The sequence below is a fragment of the Meleagris gallopavo genome, chromosome 4 (genome assembly GCF_000146605.3).
Source record: "Meleagris gallopavo isolate NT-WF06-2002-E0010 breed Aviagen turkey brand Nicholas breeding stock chromosome 4, Turkey_5.1, whole genome shotgun sequence".
Taxonomy (NCBI): domain Eukaryota; kingdom Metazoa; phylum Chordata; class Aves; order Galliformes; family Phasianidae; genus Meleagris; species Meleagris gallopavo.
This window is the reverse complement of record NC_015014.2, coordinates 38,585,589-38,605,887: the sequence shown is the minus strand read 5'-3', so window position 1 is coordinate 38,605,887 and position 20,299 is coordinate 38,585,589. Positions and strand designations below refer to the sequence as shown.

The 20,299-nt window shown below is 36.0% G+C and overlaps 1 long non-coding RNA gene across 3 annotated transcripts in view; it reads right to left on the bottom strand.

Moving 5' to 3' along the window:
* The window catches only part of LOC116216568, a 114,279-nt gene that overhangs the window by 85,651 nt on the left and 8,329 nt on the right, over positions 1-20,299 (bottom strand). For all 3 annotated transcript variants that reach the window (XR_004159620.1, XR_004159622.1, XR_004159621.1), the window contains exon 3: positions 2,035-2,172. This is a non-coding gene — a long non-coding RNA (uncharacterized LOC116216568). The remainder of the gene's footprint in view (positions 1-2,034; positions 2,173-20,299) is intronic.

The window sequence follows — 20,299 nt, the reverse complement described above, 5'->3', positions numbered from 1 at the left end:
AGGGTGAGTGACTTTCTCTCATCTTTCTCTCATTACTCCAATATAAATTATATTAGCCAAGCTCCTGGATATATATTTACATATATATATATATATACACACACACACACACACACACACACACACACCATCTGTATATCCATTGATTATACACATAGCTAAATAGTAAGCAGCTCCTCTCTCTTTCTAGTCATTATCAGATTATACTCAGTTCTTCAGGACAGCTTATGCAAGACCCTGAAGCCCAGGCTGTCTGCTCCCTGTTAGCCTAGCTTTACAAAATATCTTCTGCACAGCTTTTATCAGTTGTGTTCCCCTGTACCTGAAAATAGGGCTAAATAACATGTATCTGATGTGCTCCATGTCCACAGTAGTTGCTCCACATGTCTTCTCCCTGATGGCTATAGACTATTGACTATTGCTCTCAAGTATACTCATTCTCTCACACTAAAACAACAGCACTTGTGAACAAATAGACACACAAAGGATGCTGACCCGAACCCAGAAATCAGACTCATCACACATTAATACAAAGAACAGAAGGTTTTACACAAGAGTATCAGATAGCATTTTTCCTTCATAAGTATGTTGCTCAAAAATCAAATTCAAATTTCATTTCATAAAGATACACTATCAGCTACATGTGAAAATAATTACTACACTTATTGCATAATAGTAGTTATATTACCAAAACTGAAAGCTGATGGTATATAAGTGTACAACATATACTCCTTCCAGACTTTGTAGAAAATAGGAAAGGAATTGCCCTTTAAAGGATCAAGATATCAATTGGCACATGGGAATTGTCTTCCCTTCTGCTAAGCTGACATTTACCATTCAAAATCCTTATTTGCAACTTGACACAAAATTCTCAGTGAAGAGCACTTACTCATCACTGCAGATTTTACTTAACCCTCACTTTTGGTGAAAACTATCTGGGCAAAACTATCTACCTACTCACATCCTTGATTTCAGTGTAATCAACTGATCGCTGACTCTGGTCTTTTGTTTTGCCTTCTCTTATTTATACTTACACTGTTTTTTTTTTTACACAGCTCATAATCAAAGTTATTTCAATTATTCTGGGGCATATTTTCTTTATTTCTCTTGTATTTTGCACATGGGGTTTTACATAGACAATCTAGGCAAAGTGTGTCTTTTTGTATTTTAAAAGAAACAATACCCTTAATAATGTCACATGTTCGCATATGACAGAGGAGATTTACAGGCAAATTAAATCTCAGTATATTTTCACTGGAACTGTAGCTGTTAAGGAATTCAGAAACACTGGGAATATAAATCCAGATATTTCAAGCTATATGTGGAATGTTGCCAGATTTAGAAACAATTCAATAACGTCATATTTTAGAGGTTATCTTCAGATATATATATATAGAGAGAGAGAGATCTTCAGTCTGGCAGCATCTTAAAGCTCATATCTCACATTACTAAGTTCATATTTCATGGAATTCATACATACATAATTTTTTTTGTTACAAAGGTGATGAATTGCAAAAGGAGATGTCACATCAAAATATAAACATGAATATAGAAAATCTGTTGCAAAGTTTTACTGTTTCTATAGAATTGCAAGCACCAGTTGCAGTGCAAAGTTATAGTTCACAGAATCATAGAATCACAGAATTGTAGGTGTTGGAAGGGACCTCCAGAGATCAAGTCCACCCCTACTGTCAATCAGATTCCCTACACCAGATAGTTCATTACAAACTGTGCTTGGAACAGGACACCTGCTTACTCTGCTTCAAACCCTAAAATACCAGGATATCCATTCTTTAACCTAAATACAATGGACTTGCCTTATAAAGCTATTTATGAGTGTATGATTTAGTTGGTATTCAAAATGCATCCACTAAATAAAGTAAAAACTACATTGAAAGTTACATGCAGTGGTAACAATGCAAGATTCATTACACACTCACTGGAGCATGATGTGACACAAGCCAAATATCTTGACAGCCTTAGAAATGACATAGTTGTTCACCATGTGTAGAAAGAATGTCAAAAGAAACTTACCTCGCTCCTTCTCTCTTTTAATGAGACTTTTACTCTTTTCAGGCAGTACAAATCACCTAGGAAAGTAACTTGATGTAGGACGTCCTCTGATGTTGGCCAGTTTTATGCCATTTATCCTTTTCTTTTCTTCAGTCAGCTCTAAAGATGTTCCAAAAGAAAAATAAAGATGAAGGAAAATCTAATTGGATCCTATTATCTGACTATACTACTCAGCAAGAAATCAACGCGGTGCATATTTGGCTTGCTGAAATAGGTGACTCAAGCATTTTGAATTTACAGCTACATGCATAAACTCAGTAGTGGATAACAAAAACATACATGTAATTATTTCTTCGTTGATGGGAAAGAATGATGAGAAATAAGAAATAGAACTGGAAGACAAAAAGAGTAAAAGTATCTGCATTTTAGCTAGCTTTTGTCAATGAATACTAAAATATTAATAAGAGTTTTGGGCATGAGAAAGCGATTACAAGCTCCCTGCGAGAACTTATACTCAAGCTGTAGAACTATGAATATATATTTAAAGTTGGAGCAAATCTTAAGAAGTTTAATGTCTTTTTCACAACCACTATAACTTGGTGCAAATGCAGATAAACAAAGCACTTCAATTAGCCCTTCTATTTATTGTTTCAAAATGAAATGCAGAAGTGTGGAGCAACAAGTCTCCACAACTCTTCATGTCAGTGTGTAAAGGATGTGATGCTTCCCTGAAGAGCTTGCATTCTTTCATCAAAATCTAATGTCAGATATTAGCTGGTGCTGCTTCACTGAAAGCAAAGCATTGGTGCTGATTACACCAGCTAAGTACATACATTCAAACAGCATGAATTAAATGTCACAACTTTGTGATCAGGGGAAGGGGAACATTTGTGCTGAGGAAGCAAGCTTATGATTATGTTGCCCTAGGCAGAACAGAAAGGATCTTAGTTTTGAGAGCCTGAAATTTTGAAAAACAGAGCAAACCACAGTGCTGCTAATTTTGCTGACAATCTTTTATTTAAAAGTGAGTTAGTCTATGAGATCATTGCAAATATTCAAGTATACAGGTAGAAGCTTGACTTGCCTCTTATTAATTCAAAAAGATTTTTCTTGGATGAAGTCTGTGCATGTGATATCCCACAACACAATGTCCACAATGAACCCAGACATATTTCTTAACAAAAAGACGACGCAAAAATGCAGCAGTGCACAAAAGAGAATAGAAATTTAACCCTGCTGAAGAGACTGCCTGAATTAACTTCTTATTAAAGAAGGAGATTGAATTGTGCCATTACAATGAAATAGATCTCACAACAATTTGATCAGCCTCGGCTATTATGGGATTCTTGCATAGAAGGAGTGAGTGTTATCTACTTTCTTCAGCATTTTGGAAGTCAGAATATGTAGCTTTTTCATAGCCTTCCCCGCTGAAGCTGCAACAACACAGTAACTTCCTTTGTGGTCTCAGCATCTACCTAACTTTTTCAGTTTTGCATCCTACATCCAATGTTATACATATCACACAGATGCTTATGTATCAGAAGTCCTATATTAAAATGAATGTGTCTTGCGGTTTTAAAACATACTGTCTAAAAGTGCTCTTTATTAATCAATTAGACTGCTACAATTCAGCTTCATAGCTTCCTGAAGCCATATTATTCAAGGCTAAGTATAAAAGAATATATGCTTCTTTCTTTCCTGCCAGCTACACACCCACAGAGGGGCTGGATCCTATTCTGCCTTGTAATACTTAATGAAGTGACTAGCTGTTGAATTATTGTAGTTGCGTGGAGTCCTACCACTCAGATTTCAAAGCAGTTAATTATATACTTGAAATTAAAGCTAGTAATCCCAATAGTTAGCATTAAATTGTTTTTATTCACACTCCTTTTAGTGAATTCTTGCATGCTTACGCAATCCCAGACACACATATACAAGCACAAGTACAGAATGAGGCACAGAAGACCCGACTACACCACTCCACAGAATGAGGATAGGATTTAAGCTAAAAAGGTGGAAGGGCACATTTTCTGACTTCATGCCTACAGCTACACCAAGTATTCTCTCTACATGGGATTCGGGGTCTCAAGTGCCACAGGACTTATTGTTACCCTACGGCTAAAGCAGCAACCAGTTCTGCCTCTGAACAGGGGTCTCATAAGCAACAGGAGCTATTGCTACCCCCAGGCTGTAGCAGAGGTCACAGCCTCAACCTGCCCGTGCAGTGCTGCGTTGGAGAGAATTCATTCCTATTTCTCCTATTGCAGCTTCAGGGCCCAGGGTGGTTAGTCAGTGAGTGCACGGGGTTGACAACCTGGCCCTTTAGGTGAGACTATTCTGTTGATTACTCTTTCACATGGCAGGCTTCACTTTCTCACATGTCAGATATGTATCTCTGCTATGCTTAATTCATTGGAAGAATAACCTCATAAAGAAAATAGATTAGTATCTATTGTTCTGTCACAGAAGAGGGAAATCAAGACTCATCTTAAAACACTGAGGCACAATTTCTATTACACCTACAGCTCACAATGAGCTCAACTGCACTACCTTTGCTTTAAAAAGCTCTAAATTTTATTGCCCTTATTACACTCTTGGAGTGTTTTAATGGAGACAGAATATGGAAGAGGAAAACCACATATCTTACAGTTTTATCAGATTTACAGATTCTGGTGAAACATCCATCATTTCACTGTGCAATTTTCTTCTATAAGTGAAATGCCAACTACTCTCTTTCAAACACTGATAAAAATAAATTATTAAAAATGTATGCAAACCAACTGCCCATCAAGACAACCGTAATTTTATTTGAGATGGGGGTACAGGATCAAGTTTATTATGTGAAAAATTCCTTGTTCAGTGATCTTTAATCACATCTGTTATGCAACAGACACTGATATATGCAGCATTCAGTTACAAAACCCAAGCCCTGCAATACATAGGATGACTTTCATTTGGAAATATTATCTGGATATAGATATCTAATTAAGGAAAGTTCATATTAATTCATTAAGATAACATGTCAGTAGACATTATCCTCCCATTTTAATTGTAATAGCATATTACCATTATAATACCGTTGCTATAAAACACAGAACTTAGCAGCAAGCTAGAATCTTCTGCTCTTTCCTTCTTTAAAGATAAGCAGCCATCAGATATACCTTACAATGACCTTGCCAGCCTAAACTACATGTTGGAATATTAATACTAATGGTATAAAGATGCAAACAATACATTAATTCTAAACCTTCAGGAAAGAAGAATGTATTTGTAAGTATGCAAAAGATGACACTGGAGCTTTTAACACTTTATACAGAGCACGTAAATGCATTGGTTCCACGGAGAATTGCCTTAATTGCTTTGACCCCAAAGAGTAAAATATTAGGAACACCTCAAGAGCTTCATATTCAGTTGAAACAATGGTGCCCTTAAGCTGAATGATGCCTTTTCATTCTGTCATCTTTGTTTTGAACAATGCGTTCAATATAATGAACTATGGCAATGATTAATCCCATATTTCTAGGTCTAGATACAAATCATTACAATCAGAGAAGGATCCACAAAGTAACCAACTTATTCCTTATACAAGGTACAGTCAAGTACAACTTTATAATGCACTCAATTCTTACAAACATGCACTAAAAGAATATTTCTTTAACTGTATGTAGTAAAAATAAAAGCATTGGGAAGCGCTGAACACAGGGAATCATTCTCCAATTTGCATCAGAAAGATCTCACAGTCCCATCTTGTATGTGGCATGGGTAGCTGCAGATACAGTCTGTATTTGATGAGTGCTTGTACCTAGGAGCATGGCATCTCTAATTGAGAAAGAATACTCACTTGTACGAAATAAATTCATATATCTTCTTCCATGCTGTGAAAGTAAATACTGGACTCTGTTGCATACATAACTTTTTGTTTCTGTAGATGCATGTATGGCTTATCAGATCTCATCACAGTAACGTATCTTATCTATCTTGCAGAAAGTCTCTCTTTTTAGTCAAGAAGTCTTCTTATGTATAGGGCTACATATAGGGGAGATTATTCTCATTTACTGACAAGGAAGCAGTAACATGGTGACATGAATTAACTTTCTGAAATTATTCCTTCTGAGACAGGAGCAAATTCAGAAAAGAAGGTCCTATCTCTCTGATGTATCAACTTAAGGAAAACCGCTCTGGTCAGCTGAGTTCTCAGCTGCATGTATTAGCTTTCTGTTGAGGATCACTTGTGATTCAGGAAAGCAAAGCTCACTACAATTGGCAAGAGACCAAAGAAGGACATGTTCAGCCTTCTAGATTAAAAAAGTGGTATCAAAATTATATGCGTCACCAGGATAATGCAGACTGTACAAATTTAAGCAGCATTCACAGAATGGGTAAGCAGCAGCAACTTGGGTATTCATCACAGTTGTGTCAAATCTAACGCACAACAAAATTATGATGAATTCTGGATGACAGATGACAAATCCTTGAGAGAAAATGTGTCCCTGAGGGCAATAGCAATGAACAGAGTGAATAAGCCACAGAAAAGTAAGTACATAAATGCATACTCCTAAATTATCTGAGTTAGAGTTTGCCACCAGCAGACCATGCACAAATTTATTAATTTACAACTCCTGTTGTGGTATGGATTATACGTACTTGAGCATAAGCAGGCTACTTCTGACAGTAAGACCAGATGCTAAGCAGGGATAGAAAGCAGATGAAGTCTTAACTACATCTCACTACACATAAAAAAAAAAAATAAATAAATTAAAAAATCACAATGAGCTCAGTTTAGTCTCCCACTTGTACATGTTGTCCCTATAACATGGTGGTACTTGAGTTGCAGTGCTCTAAGGAAATACCTTACAGCAAGCCTGGATTCTGGCTGCAACTTCAGAAGGCAGAGGTCTCTTGTAGATCCAAGTTATTCATTCATCAGATCCATACGTGTGCTATGGATACACACAGAGGAATCTCAAAAAGCATCTGACACCTGATGTAACAAGAGAATTGAGCCCTAAAAATGTCAAGTCTGGTACAGAAGTCAACAGGAAAGTTACTGTGAGAACGAATAATAGGGAGAAGGGAAGGAGGAGATCTACTGTCTGTAACATCCTTTAGCAGGACCCTCAGGCAGAGTAGCAGCAGCTATCACATTGTCTTCATGCAGACACTACCAATTTTTAAAATCTTGAAGTGCAATTAGCTACACAGCAAGTTGCAAAACCTGCTTCAAAAGATCCCTAACTCCATATATGCCTCTTTTTATTCATTGTTACTGTTGTTACAGAATATTTTTACTCCAAGTGGAAAGCAAAGTTGAGGTATTCTCATTCCCACTGTCTGATAAACATTAACAACTGCTGACTTTTTAATGGTGAGTACTTTAGTTCAGAACAACTTAGATGAAGTAAATTTCCTGTATATATTTGAATATATTTGTTCTCACTGAATGAATATACACATGCTCTCTGTGAATATATTTTTAACATCTCTCTACATTTACTACAGTGCATAATATAACATTCAGTTTGACCTTTTTCATCTAATCACTACTTGTCACAATAAAGATATTTTAGACATGGAAAATATCTAAACCTCAACTGTCTTTTGACTTCACTGTATTGCTCTGATGCTGTCAAATATATTTCAGAAATGCACAACACATTGTTCTGAAAGGAAGACTCCTGTTACCCCAAATGGAATCATCTGTGGTCAACATTTTCTGTTTATGCACTCTAACTTAATCATCATCTTGTAGCTGAATGAATTCAGCTTATCATGAATTTTGGAAAGAATAAAGTAAAATTGCATTAAAAAAACAAAACACCTGAAACTAGATTGCGTTACTGAAAACTAGAAGTTTCATGCAGTTTTTAACAACAGAGAAAGATTAGATGCATAGTCTTGGGCCAGTACAGCCCTTCTCACTCAAGGCATCACTGTCTGTCATGAATAAAGTTCTAACGGGGATTTCCTTTTTCAGTACTACCAGCCAGCCTTGCTTTCCTGTACTCCCAATAAACAAAACCAGAAGCAGGGAAGCCTTGACAGTGGTAATGCAGGTGTAGGTGTTACCCTACCCCACCCCAAGCTTCATTTCAGGGCTGGAGGAAAACTCACATTTGGTATAGTTTTTTCTTCCATCTTTATGTAAATGCAGGCAGATTATCTCAGTGCTAGTCACAGTTCAGTGTTTTTATTCCACCTAGAAAGATGAAGTATTTAATCCTGAAGGAAGATTATTAATATTGCATGGCTGTATATCTTGGGGCCCATCTTCAGGCCTCCAGTCCGTCTGCTCTAACCATGCTGTATGAAATGGGAATTAGAAGATGGACCTGGTAGTACGCTCTACTGCTATGAACTGCCCCAACTCTTCATCTACCTTTGCAGTATGGGGGAAAACTGAACAAGGTGGTTTGCAGGAGCCCATCAACACTCAGAAATAGATTGTAGAAAAGGAATATTAAAACTCTTCATCTTCATTCAATTAATCCATTCAGTAGAGTTTACACCCCCCCCCAAAAAAAATTACCATGAATGTGAATGTCCCAGTACTACACGTGCTGTAAGGGTTTCATATGCATAGTTTTGAACATGGAAGATTTGCATTCGAGATAGCTCCTTTTTTACATTAGTGTTTGAGTACCTCAAATAAATAAAGAAAATGCACAGCGTCCAGAGTATTCCCTCATTCAAATTTCACCGTAAAAAAAGGGAAATAAGATATATGAACGCAGAATTAGCCAGGCCAAATAGCAGGCAAACCTTTTTTTCCATAACATTTCAGTTATGTTCTTCATGTGCACCCAAAAAAACCCAAAAAACAACTGAACTCATATCAGATTATTTTGTTTAATTTCCTCCATTTTGCTCATTCTTCCCCAAATGGTTTTTTTCAATCCAAGATTTTAAAATATTTTTCTATGGAAAAATACTTAATTTTTAGACATGGTTTATATTAGCAGTGTCTATCAGGGAGTGAGATACATATGTAATACTTTAGACATCTATTTTGCAAACGCATAAACCTAATTTTAAAGATATGAGTAATACTAATAAAATTTATGGGACCAGCTATAAGCATAATATTGTACGTGCATTCACATAGAATGAAACTTCACAGCCTATCTCTAGTGAAACATGCTGAAGTCAGGAAATGGCTATTAATATATAAAATAATATCCTAATTAATAAATGTATGAGTTGTCTGTCTCCTGAAGTATATTTTCAAGTAGCTCACTTTTAATTGTGACACAGTTCTGTGACTGTTATTTTGATATTTGTAAGAAAACTCTTCCATACCACATTGCTTGTTATATCCATAATAATCAGAACAGGATGTTTGTAGTACTGAATTTCTTTACTGACAAAATATTTTCATTGAATGATATTTACTGTCACATCTTCTGAAAATAAATATTCCATACAAAACAACAAAAGACAGGAGAAGCAGAATTGCAACTTTAAAATCTCGGAGGGCTAAGGATACATGTTTTTCTGCACAATGGACAAAAGAGGAAAGTCACACCATTTCTATATTCTTCTTGCTTATAATTATATGGAAACTGAAGGTTAGGGAGGGTATCCTTTGTAAAGCGGAAAATGTTGTATGTCACCACAGAGTTTTAATAGGCAATTCATGTGTATTAATAGGGGCACATCTGTTCCAAAGGCTTGCATTATGCAGGTGTCTGTTCCTCTTTTTTTTTTTTTATTATACAGTAGGTAATTACTTAGACATTATTACAGCAACCCCCTTTTGGACCACTTATCACATTATCAAAGGCTTTAGTTCTAATTATGAAGTATGAAATAAGAAACTTCTCACATGCATAATCCGAATATATATCTATTCAGATTTTGAGAGATAGAGCATTCTTTTACTTACAGAAATAAAAACAAGCTAATGCCACTGATACAAGAACTACATTTTGTTTTACAAGTCTGTGGTAGCAAAACCAAGCCTTTCATATTCTCCTTCCCAATCACTATAGTGAGCTTAAATAATATTTGGATACTTATTTCAAGTTTAAAATACAGCTTGTCCAAACTATATTCAATGAAAGTTACAGCCCTATACCTGTTAACTAGATCTTTAGCATAGATAATTTTACTGTTGTTTTGACAACATATGGATCCATTTTTCTATCCCAAACTTTTCTCTCTCAGTAACTCTCAACTAAACTCACAGTCTGTCTTGCTGAAAAGTCCTGTGGTGTTGTATATGTTAGCATAGGCTGAATATAGATAAAACAGAAATACTATTCTGACTCAAGATTTCCCTTTACTCCATAAGGGCCAACAGAAGTGCGTTAGAGTCACGCTTGTCTGGACTTCATTTTTGCTTTGGAGCTTTCCCTAAATCTTTTTAGGTTTAGTTCAAAAGTTTGTCCATTCTTTCTGAACAGTATTGCTAAGATTTTGTCTTTTTATACAATCACAAAGATAAGGTTATTTCCTAGGAACTTTAATTTTTGCATCTTGTCTACCTTGGTGTTGTTTTCTTCAGCTTCAGTACTGCAGTTATTTCTGATCAACGTCCACTTTCATCCTATTGCCACCTCCCATTCTTTATAATCTGCTAGTTTCCAAGAATTTACCGTATCTGATTCTACTACCTATGAACTCAGGCTAATTTCAGAGGCCTATTATTCAAAGTGAAAACCTTGCACATTTTTAGTAGCATCTCTAGAATTTGAGACACCATTCCACCTAAATTAATTTACTTATTATTATCTCTAAATAATACTCTTAATCTTGACAACATTCATGACTACTGAAGAAGTACTACTCAGTATCCAAGCAGTTATGATATTCTCCTTGGTACCATGGCAGGGGACAATCTGTTCATCTGATCTCTGCTGAGGCTAATTTTATTTTGTGTCTTTTTGTCTAAAGAAAAATACATAAACTGTTCAGGCAGAATTCACTATCATTATTTCAACTTCTGGCCATATGAATAGTGCAATGGATGGGAATGCTGAGATTTGCCAAGGGACTGTTGCTGTGGAGCAGATCTGCTCCCAGCACATTTATCAGATAAAGCCAGGTCACTTTGGGCACTGTTTTACCTCACACCTGCCACGAAGAAAAGGGGGTATCTAACTGCTTGAAATGGTTCTAAATGTGTGTGGAAGCCTTTATGAACATATCTAAAGGTTCTGACAGCTGCTATAACATCCACATACCTTTTACTTTTGGTTCAGAAATCTAAATTCCATCTCAGCTAGATTGTTTTACTATCTTTTGAAAATGAAATATTAAAATAATTATAAACACTTAAAAAAATGGCTAATACAGACTCATTTCATAATCAGAAAACAAGACAGTCCTCATTACTTAAAATCTAAAAACTATGCAAGATGGCATAAAAATTATCTAATTTTTGTTGCTTCTGACTCTTCCTTTTCAACCACAGACTTTGCACAGCCTCTCACTGCATAATTAAAATCACATCTCTCAAACTCTCAGTACTATTTTCACTTACACATGTGCTTAAATGAGCACCCAGTTTTTTCCCAGTTGCATCTTAAACTTGGGAGGCCACTGTGAGTACAATTCTCATGAATATATGTACTACAGCAGAACTTTGTTTAGAATAGTTATGAATCCAGGCGTTCTCCATGATAGTTTTTATTCAGGCCACATGGTCACAACTAGCAATGTCAATTAATCTTTTAGGGATAATCAGATTCAAAGTTAAAATTAATTTCCTCCCTAATATCCGTCAAGGATTCAAGCAGATAAATCTTATTTCTACATTGCACTTCAGAGCGCGAGTAAATGGCGAAAAACCAGAGGAGCTGTAAAAATAACTAAGAACGTTATCCTGTCTGAAAGGCAGACTGGAAAAGATTGAACCATTTGATTAATAGTTATAATTCAGAATATGATGGGCATAGTGTCTAGAATAATTAAGGAACAACAGGCTGCAAAATGACAAGAATAAATGCATAAAACAGAGAAGCTGACTGGCAGGTGAAGCTATATTTCCTCTCTACCCCGTAGTTCCTTACCATTCTTCTCTGGAAATTCCCAGGTTTCTTTATCAAACCTTCTGCAATAATTTATTATTGTTATACAGGCAGAGTAAATTCTACCACATGCCAGTCATGTCTACAAGTTCAATTAAAATGACAAGAATGACATGGATGGGTAACTTTTGTGCAAAAGGGAAAAGACAAGCAGCTCTTAAATGAAACTAAATTCCGATACCACTCTTTTGGTAAGGTGTTTCTGCATGCACAGAAGAAAAATTGCGTTCCTAAGTTTTCATCCCTGGAGACAGTTAACCAATAAAAGCTATAGCTGAGTTTGATTAACTCTGCATGTTTTTCTTGACCTCATTAACAGAGTCAGCTGATGAATTTCTAGATCAATTTGCATGCAAATGTAGAAGAAAAGGAATTGTCCTATAACACTGAGCTATTCACCTTTCTGGACTCATCATTATCTCATTTCAAATTTCTGTAGGCAAAAATAATGCAATGAATGGGCATAGTGAGTAAAGTATCCTCAAAGTCCATTTGTCAAGATCAAGGGATATTTCCCACTGCAGTCTCACTTCAAGTACAAGTCTGGCTTGAAAATCTGACTTTTCACAAATAGTCTCCCCTTCTTGGTCATTTACAGCCTGCTCCTCTTTTAAGATTCAAGTACACAAAAAGGCAAAATTAAAATAATAGCATTAGTGAAATGAGAAATAAAAAGCTTAGGATCGTATTTTTGAACACTATGAAACAAAATTCCATTAATATCAATGCTCATGTACCCTTTTATCCCGTATCACCTTGGTATCAGTGTTTTTACACAAGGTCAGTTTCCTATGTTTTGCTAATTCACCATGCAGTTTTAAACAAATCACAATGAAGAAACCAGTGTTTATCCAATTAATATTTGAAAAGTATTCAAGGCCTGTCAAAGTAGGATTTATAATGACAGTAGGAAAATATTTCTTTTCTGTGAATATTTTCAGTATTATTTCTGTTTGTACTTCTAGAAGGTAAAAGTAAGGTAAACAGAAGATCATTCAGTGTTAAATTTTTTTTACTAGAAGTGCACATCAAGCTGTAATTTAATGATTCTGTAAACACACAATGCAAAGACTCCTCTATAACTCAGTTTCAATACTAAGATCTCAACACAGAGATAACAGCAGATGACAAGGTAAGTAGATCAGGACAAGTCAAGCTGAAAGGAAAGAAAAAGTTAGGACTCTAATGCCATATTGATCTGCTCCTAGGAAGTAGGAGGTTACATATCCGGTTATATCAGCAAAGTTTTTACCAATTGGACTAGTGACAATTACCCACCAACTTAAAATGAACAGTAATACAGTATGCATCATGTTGATGTTCAGACATGAAAAATGGGAAGCACAACGTTACCATGCACTTAACCTTTTAAACAATATAAACTGTCATAGACAGTATTTATATATCTACATAGCACCAAAAATCAATCTAGTTTAGAAGAAAAAGGGGCTACACAGATTTTGTATTTTATTAGTTTATAGATTAGCAGATTAGCATATACTGTAGATTAGTATATGTTTGTATATACACCATATTGATCTGTCATGATATAAGTGTGAAGATGATGGTCACAAATACAATGGACATGCTAAAAAGAATACCAGCCTCTTTACTGGTTAAAAAAAAAAAAAAAGCAGTCTCCCAGCATTTTCTCTGTTAACCAATCTGTTGTTGCAACTAATAATATAGATTTTATACCTTTATGCAAATTCAGATACATTTCTCTAAATAAATATCTCTGGAAATACAACTGAAATATCAAAATAATTAGAGGTAGGAAAATTTTGCTATTGATAAAAAAAAGATAGAAATGAAGTATCAGTATACATCAGGTCTTCAGCATAAAAATAAAACTTCAATAGAACAGCCAGACAATCCAAACAAAAGTAGCAGTTATTACATACATGTGGTTTTATTACATTGATATTATTTATACATGATTTTAGCTATCTACCTATGGGCAGATTTTCTTCATATGTAGAAAGAAGTGAAAAATGAAGTTGTAACTTTTGTTGATAACACAATTTCTTGTCTAGGCAAAACAAAGTCGTCAAAGGGGACCACTGAAGCTCCCATTAAGGATAAGAGAGCTGGGCAGCAGATGTGCAAAGTTCACTGATGATAAAACAGAGTCAGAAATAATGCTCAAGCAAATACAGTCAATATAGCCACATTAATATGATACGAATGTAAGTACTTTAATAACAATAGACAAGGAGTTGTTCCTCTACCTTCAATACCACGCTCAGTAACAACCTCTTTAAAGCAATATAATATGCATACCTAAGGGAAGGATACTAAATCACTGGAGGTATGGGTTTTACACACAGAAAGAATGACAAAATTCTCCGAACACCTTAATAATGATCTGATCATTACTAAAGTTCTATTAATAGTATAGCAAGAAGAAAGTACATGAAAGACACCTCTTAGCATCTTCATTTTGCATCCTTTCCAACCAAAAGTGGTAGAAAGAAGCATTAACAAATATATTAAGCATTCTTTTGAAATGTGTTCATTAGTGCAAACTCTTAGAAACAATAGAACCACAGATTCAAATAGCAAATATTTAGATTCAAATTTCTCAGTGAAAAGAGAACTTTCGGAATGACTCTTGTCAGATGTACCAAGGCTGGAAAAGTCATTGTAGTAGCTTAAGGATGAATATAAAAACTCAGAACAGACAGACTCACATGACAACACTGGAAGAACTTCAATGGAATAAGATCATTAACCTGGCATCATCAAGTAAACATCACAAGAGAAAAGGAGGTTTGTCATTCTCAGAGCTGAGCCTTGTCAGCATTCATCTGGATTTATGAGCCAGTAAAATAATCCTTCAGGATTACCTGTCCTGTTTTTCACCATTACTGCAACTTCAAGGAGGCTGTTTTGTTGTGCGCTTTTCATGTCATGGTTAGCTGCAGTATAATTGACTCAAAAATCACCAATACTTACAGCTCATTCATATACAAATTAATGGATGATGGCAAAGTTGTACATCCATTAAGCAGAGCATTAGCTTTTGCAACATTAATTTATCTATCAAATGTACTTTATTTATCATGGTTTTACTGAAAGATTGTTTACTAAGAGACCACACTGGAAAGATATTGCTGCTATCTATGAATGTTATGCATTGTGCATAAAATTTGAAATATGAAAGCTGGTATGAAATAGTTATAAATTAATTATTTTGCTAGCTTGTTTTCATGACTTTAATATTCACAATATTGGGGTTTGTTTCAATTCTGTAAAAACAACGACGACTCAGACTCTACCTATATATAAACTAACTAATTTGATTATTTGAAGGAAAACTCACACAGAACTCAATGTTTTGGGTTTATTGTTTTTTTTTTTTTTGAGCAATTTATACATGATTAAATGGAATTTGGTAGAAAATATAAGCAGAACACATTTTCTTGTTATAAATGTATGCTTAGATTTCCATAAAAGCAAGTCATCAAGTAGTCCAGAAAAGTTTTGATTAGCTAATCAATAGCAGTGATCTTGAAAATCACAATAATTTGATCACTTTAAAATACTGAGTATTCATAGAGCCATAGAGAGAGAAAGAGCAAGAACAATTTTGTAATTTGGCTGCTGGGAGAAACAAACTGAGGTGCTTGTTTCATATTCAGATTCATACTTAGTCAGCTTTCAAGTTCAGGTACAGATAGAAAGCTTTGAATTGGAGGTAATCTCTCCTCTTTTAGCCTTGCAGGTAATAGATGGATTACTGAGGGGCTCATTATCATCGCCATCTCCACAGGATTACCATTAACTCAGAGAACTCTACCAGATCTGGTTTCACAGAAAGTAATTTTGGCTTTAAGAAGCCTAACAGGTTTAAGGCATGAGGCCCAGTACTTAGCAGTCTGGTATTTGCAGTCCTTCTGAAGGATGTTAGCTATGTAAGAGACAATTAATGCCGCAATCTTTATAGAAAAATAAACTGGCATGTAAGCTGATGTCCCTGTGACCCGTCTTTTAAGACAAGTAAGTACAGTAATATACACACACACACACACACACACACCCACCTCAGATTCTGCGGTTATAAAATTTTATTTGCACGTAGATTTTCACCAAACTTCACCTACATTATTTCATCACTGCAGGATTATTTCGCAGCTTTTACTGCAGCAGCAGTTCTCAGAAATGAAAACAAGCATTTTGACCATGTTTAAAAAATTCCTTATGTCTTCCTGCACTGAAAAATCTGAGCAAGAAAACAATTTGGTGGAGTGAGAATGAAATTATGCTCACATACTCTTTGAATTGGAAAGCCAACCAGTCCACAATCAGGCAATGCTACAATCAAGTATTTTATTCTCTCTGTGAGTAAATTTTTTGCCAAAAGAGTATTATGGCTACTATACAGAAGAATGATGATTCTAACTTAGCCATACCAGTCTAACTTCTATTTCCCCCTAGTTGGTCAGGAAGTGACAGATGAATATGTACTTTTTTTTTTTTCTTTCAATACTCTTCATGTAGATATTTTGAGAGAAATCTCACTAAAATTGTGTATTTCAGAAATGTCAACTCGAGTTTCCGTTCATGTTTTATTTTTGTTACCTTCACACCTTCTTCTGCACTTGAGGGTAACAAGTAACAACTACCCTTGTACTTAAGGGTTACACTGGGAGGTGTTTATTTGAATATGAAGAAATAGTACATTATTTACAACCTCTATTGCTAATTATTTTTTAGCTAATTCATTTATCTTTAAAGTTGTTGCTAAACCAAATTGACCTTCTAAGTTGCTTTTATTTAAAAATTAGGTTCACATTCATCTTGCAAAACCCGTACTTGCACTATAGAGATGCCTATCCGATCTAGAGCAATATTACTAGAAAGATCAATCTTCAGAAATATCTCCATTTACCCTATCAAATTCTAATCTCCCCATATTGACTTGAAATATGTCACAAGCACCAGTTTTATTAAATACTCATAATCTTTATTGATAACTATAAGCTCAGTGAATGTACTCAGGAAAACCATGTTCTACACAGGCTTACACTACATTCAGAGTTATAGCAGACACTCTTAATGGAACTTACAATTTCAAGTTTTTCAATGCTATTTCGTATATTCAGCAATATCTTACTCACAGTTTTCCTTAGCAGACACTAGACATAAATAATGCTCCTGTACCAGGCTTGTCCAACTATACAACTCTATTATGCTTTAAACTTGTGGAGTCTCAAGAATAGAAGTTTGATAGCTCTCTTCGACCTCACAGTAACATGAAATTGTTAAGATATTCCAAGCCATTGTTTCTTTTGTGTATATTCTCCTACAGTTCGTAGGAATGTAAAAAACTGACCAACGTTCCTAGCAATGATCCAGTGCCCTGCAAAGGTGCTGTTGATATATTCATCTGAAAGAAGAAAATATCACGGAATGATATTGAAAACTAGCTGTTGCAACCTTAGTTCTAAGATTACTCACTCACATCACCCAAAATCTGGCCTTTGAACTGTACGAAATCTACAGTCACAGGTCTCTGTAGGAGCACCAGATTCACAAGTGAAGAAGCAAAGCTACACACACAGGCACCAGTGCTACAATATGTTCCAGCTCAGCCTGTTGCTGAACTGGTGCATACTTTGATAACACATCACTGCAATCTGCACTGCAACCAGCATCAGCACAGATGTACCACAGTCCATCAGAGGAAGAAAAAGGATGCAAAACACTTTAAAGCTTATGCTCACCCGCTGAGTTATGCAGCTAAGACACATTGCTTTCTTTGTCATTGCTGTATTACACAGTTTAACCTCTTCATTCTGAAACTATACGCACATACATATGCAATTGAGTAGACATCTGCACACTAACATATTAATTAAACAATATTCACAGGTTTATTTGGTACTTTGATTTGTACTGCTTATAAACTAGAGTAATTACTGATTTCCCAGAGACAAACATTAAACATTCCACATATATGGTGGCAAAACGTAGTCTTTTCAACCATATTGTTTGTTGGTTGCCACAAGAGGAAACTAATCCAGACTCCACAGTTGTTCGATCTGGAGAACAAAAGACAGTCCTAATGGTTTAACTCCCAAATTGTTGTGCAAACAGCAAGCATCCTGTGGCATTATTATGAGTAACTGGTACTGACTTCAGTCTCTTACTGAGATCAATAGGTGTCCTACCACTTATTGCAACATTAGCTCATTGCTGTTGTCTTTTGAAAATGCTGAGTGAAAATAAATACTCAAATGATTGCAGCAATTTTTAAAGTCCACATTTAAATCTCTTAAATGCTGAAGAGTGTTTTGCTCATCTTGTTTATTTTTCCTTTTAGCTTCTCAGGTCTTGAGCTTACATGTACACAGTAGCTGTTTTTCTAGGTAGCTCCTCAAAAACATTGCAATATATTAATGAAGGTGGCAGGAGAGCAAAAGGCAAGCAACACCAACAGTCTTCACATATTTAATTCACTGCTTTGTTCATTCTTTCCTCATTACAAATGTACTAAGTGACGATATAATTATAACCTGAAGCTGTTGGTAATTATATGCAAAGTGCTGTAATAGCAAAGAAACCTGAACGCCAGGAGAGAGAGAAAGAAAGAGACCAAGTGAAGCCAGAGTCAAAATAACCATTACTGATTGTACTCCTGGGTACCCCCTAAAATTATTTGATTCTGAGGGGTTACCTAACCTGCAAATTATCTGAAAAAATTCAAGTCAGGTGTAGAGAAAACAAATTAATTACCAGGAAATTACTCACTGTTGTTGAGCCAAGAATTAGCTCATCAGCATTTGGCACAGTTGGAACAAACAGTAGTGAAGGAGAACTGTACTGACTTAGGTAAGTAGCTGGCAGCTGAGAACAGCACGTGGAAGAACCTTATTGGAAACTTTCCTTCTAATGTCAGTGTCTCCCAGCTAATCCTGAGCTCAGCCAATGTCCAATGCCAGTGTGTTGCTATCAGCATCTCCCTGCTCTCCTCCCCTGCCTCCTGCCTTTGAAACAGGAGAATGGATGTGGGCTATGCTACCTGTGGGAATCCCTCCTGATGCTCCATGGAGCTGTGGCAAGCTGTATGGCCAGGCATCATCCCTACACCTCCTGGTCCCAGAGCATCCAGCTTGCCACGATTATCCCTCGATTCCTTTTGCATTTGGAATAATTCCACCAGCAAATCAACCAGAACCAACAGTTTCAGTGCTGAGATGTACAATAACCTAGACACTCCCCATTTCAGCTGAACTGATCATTTTCTGACTAGACATGCAAGCCTGGCTCATACACAGGTCAAATGAATGTTTGATTTGTACTTCTCCTGTATCTGCATGAATCAGAAAGATACACTGTATAGCTACTGCTTCATTAGTAGATCAGTAATACACAGCAGCAAGCTCTAAAGATGGAACTTAAATGAAATAAAGCACATAAAAATTATGAATGACTTGACAGGTTGAATTGACAGCTTGTGAACATGAACTGAAATCCTTGCTTATCTATAATAAGTACAGTACACTGCTGATGACTTACTTAGGCTTACAGAAATGCAGTCAGAAAAGTTACAGCTCCTGCTACTTCCCTCACTCTTGCAGGCTTGCTGCCAGGTTGGGATTACCCCTGCTAAAGTATATGTAAAAAATGGGACAAAAAATATCACCCACAACAACAGAGCAAAAAGCAGCACATGAATAAAGGATTTCCTTTTAACTGTCTTTGCTGAATCTGAACCAGACCACCAAGTTATATGACTCAAGGAAATTGATAACACTAAAAAGTTATAACCACTTCCAAGGCACAGTGCTCGTCTTGCGTTCACACAGCATGTGGTATGATACTTATGATACTGTATAATACTTAATAGTGATGCTCCAAATTCAAGCTATGTTTCAGACAATTCAGAGGACATATTCAGACTCATGTAGATGCTCCATCTTCTCTGTGTTCTTTCCCTGCTGCCTTCCTCTCCGGAAGCCATCTCTGACCTCCACTTAGAGATCACAAAATCATTTCAGTCCCACTTTGCAAAGCAGTGATTGGCAAAACGGTAGAAGCACTAGATGTCTGCGCCCTTTATCTCATGCATCACTGAACGTATGGGCAGTGCTGTGCGTACATCACATGCAAGGGCTCTGTGGACAGCTTTTAGCTTCCAGGGAACAGGAACTGGAGTTCTGCTGCAGCAGCAATCAAGCAAGAGAAACTGATTACTGCTTTAGATTGCAGAAGGTCCCTATAATGTGAGGAATTTGAACAGGTGTTTTTTT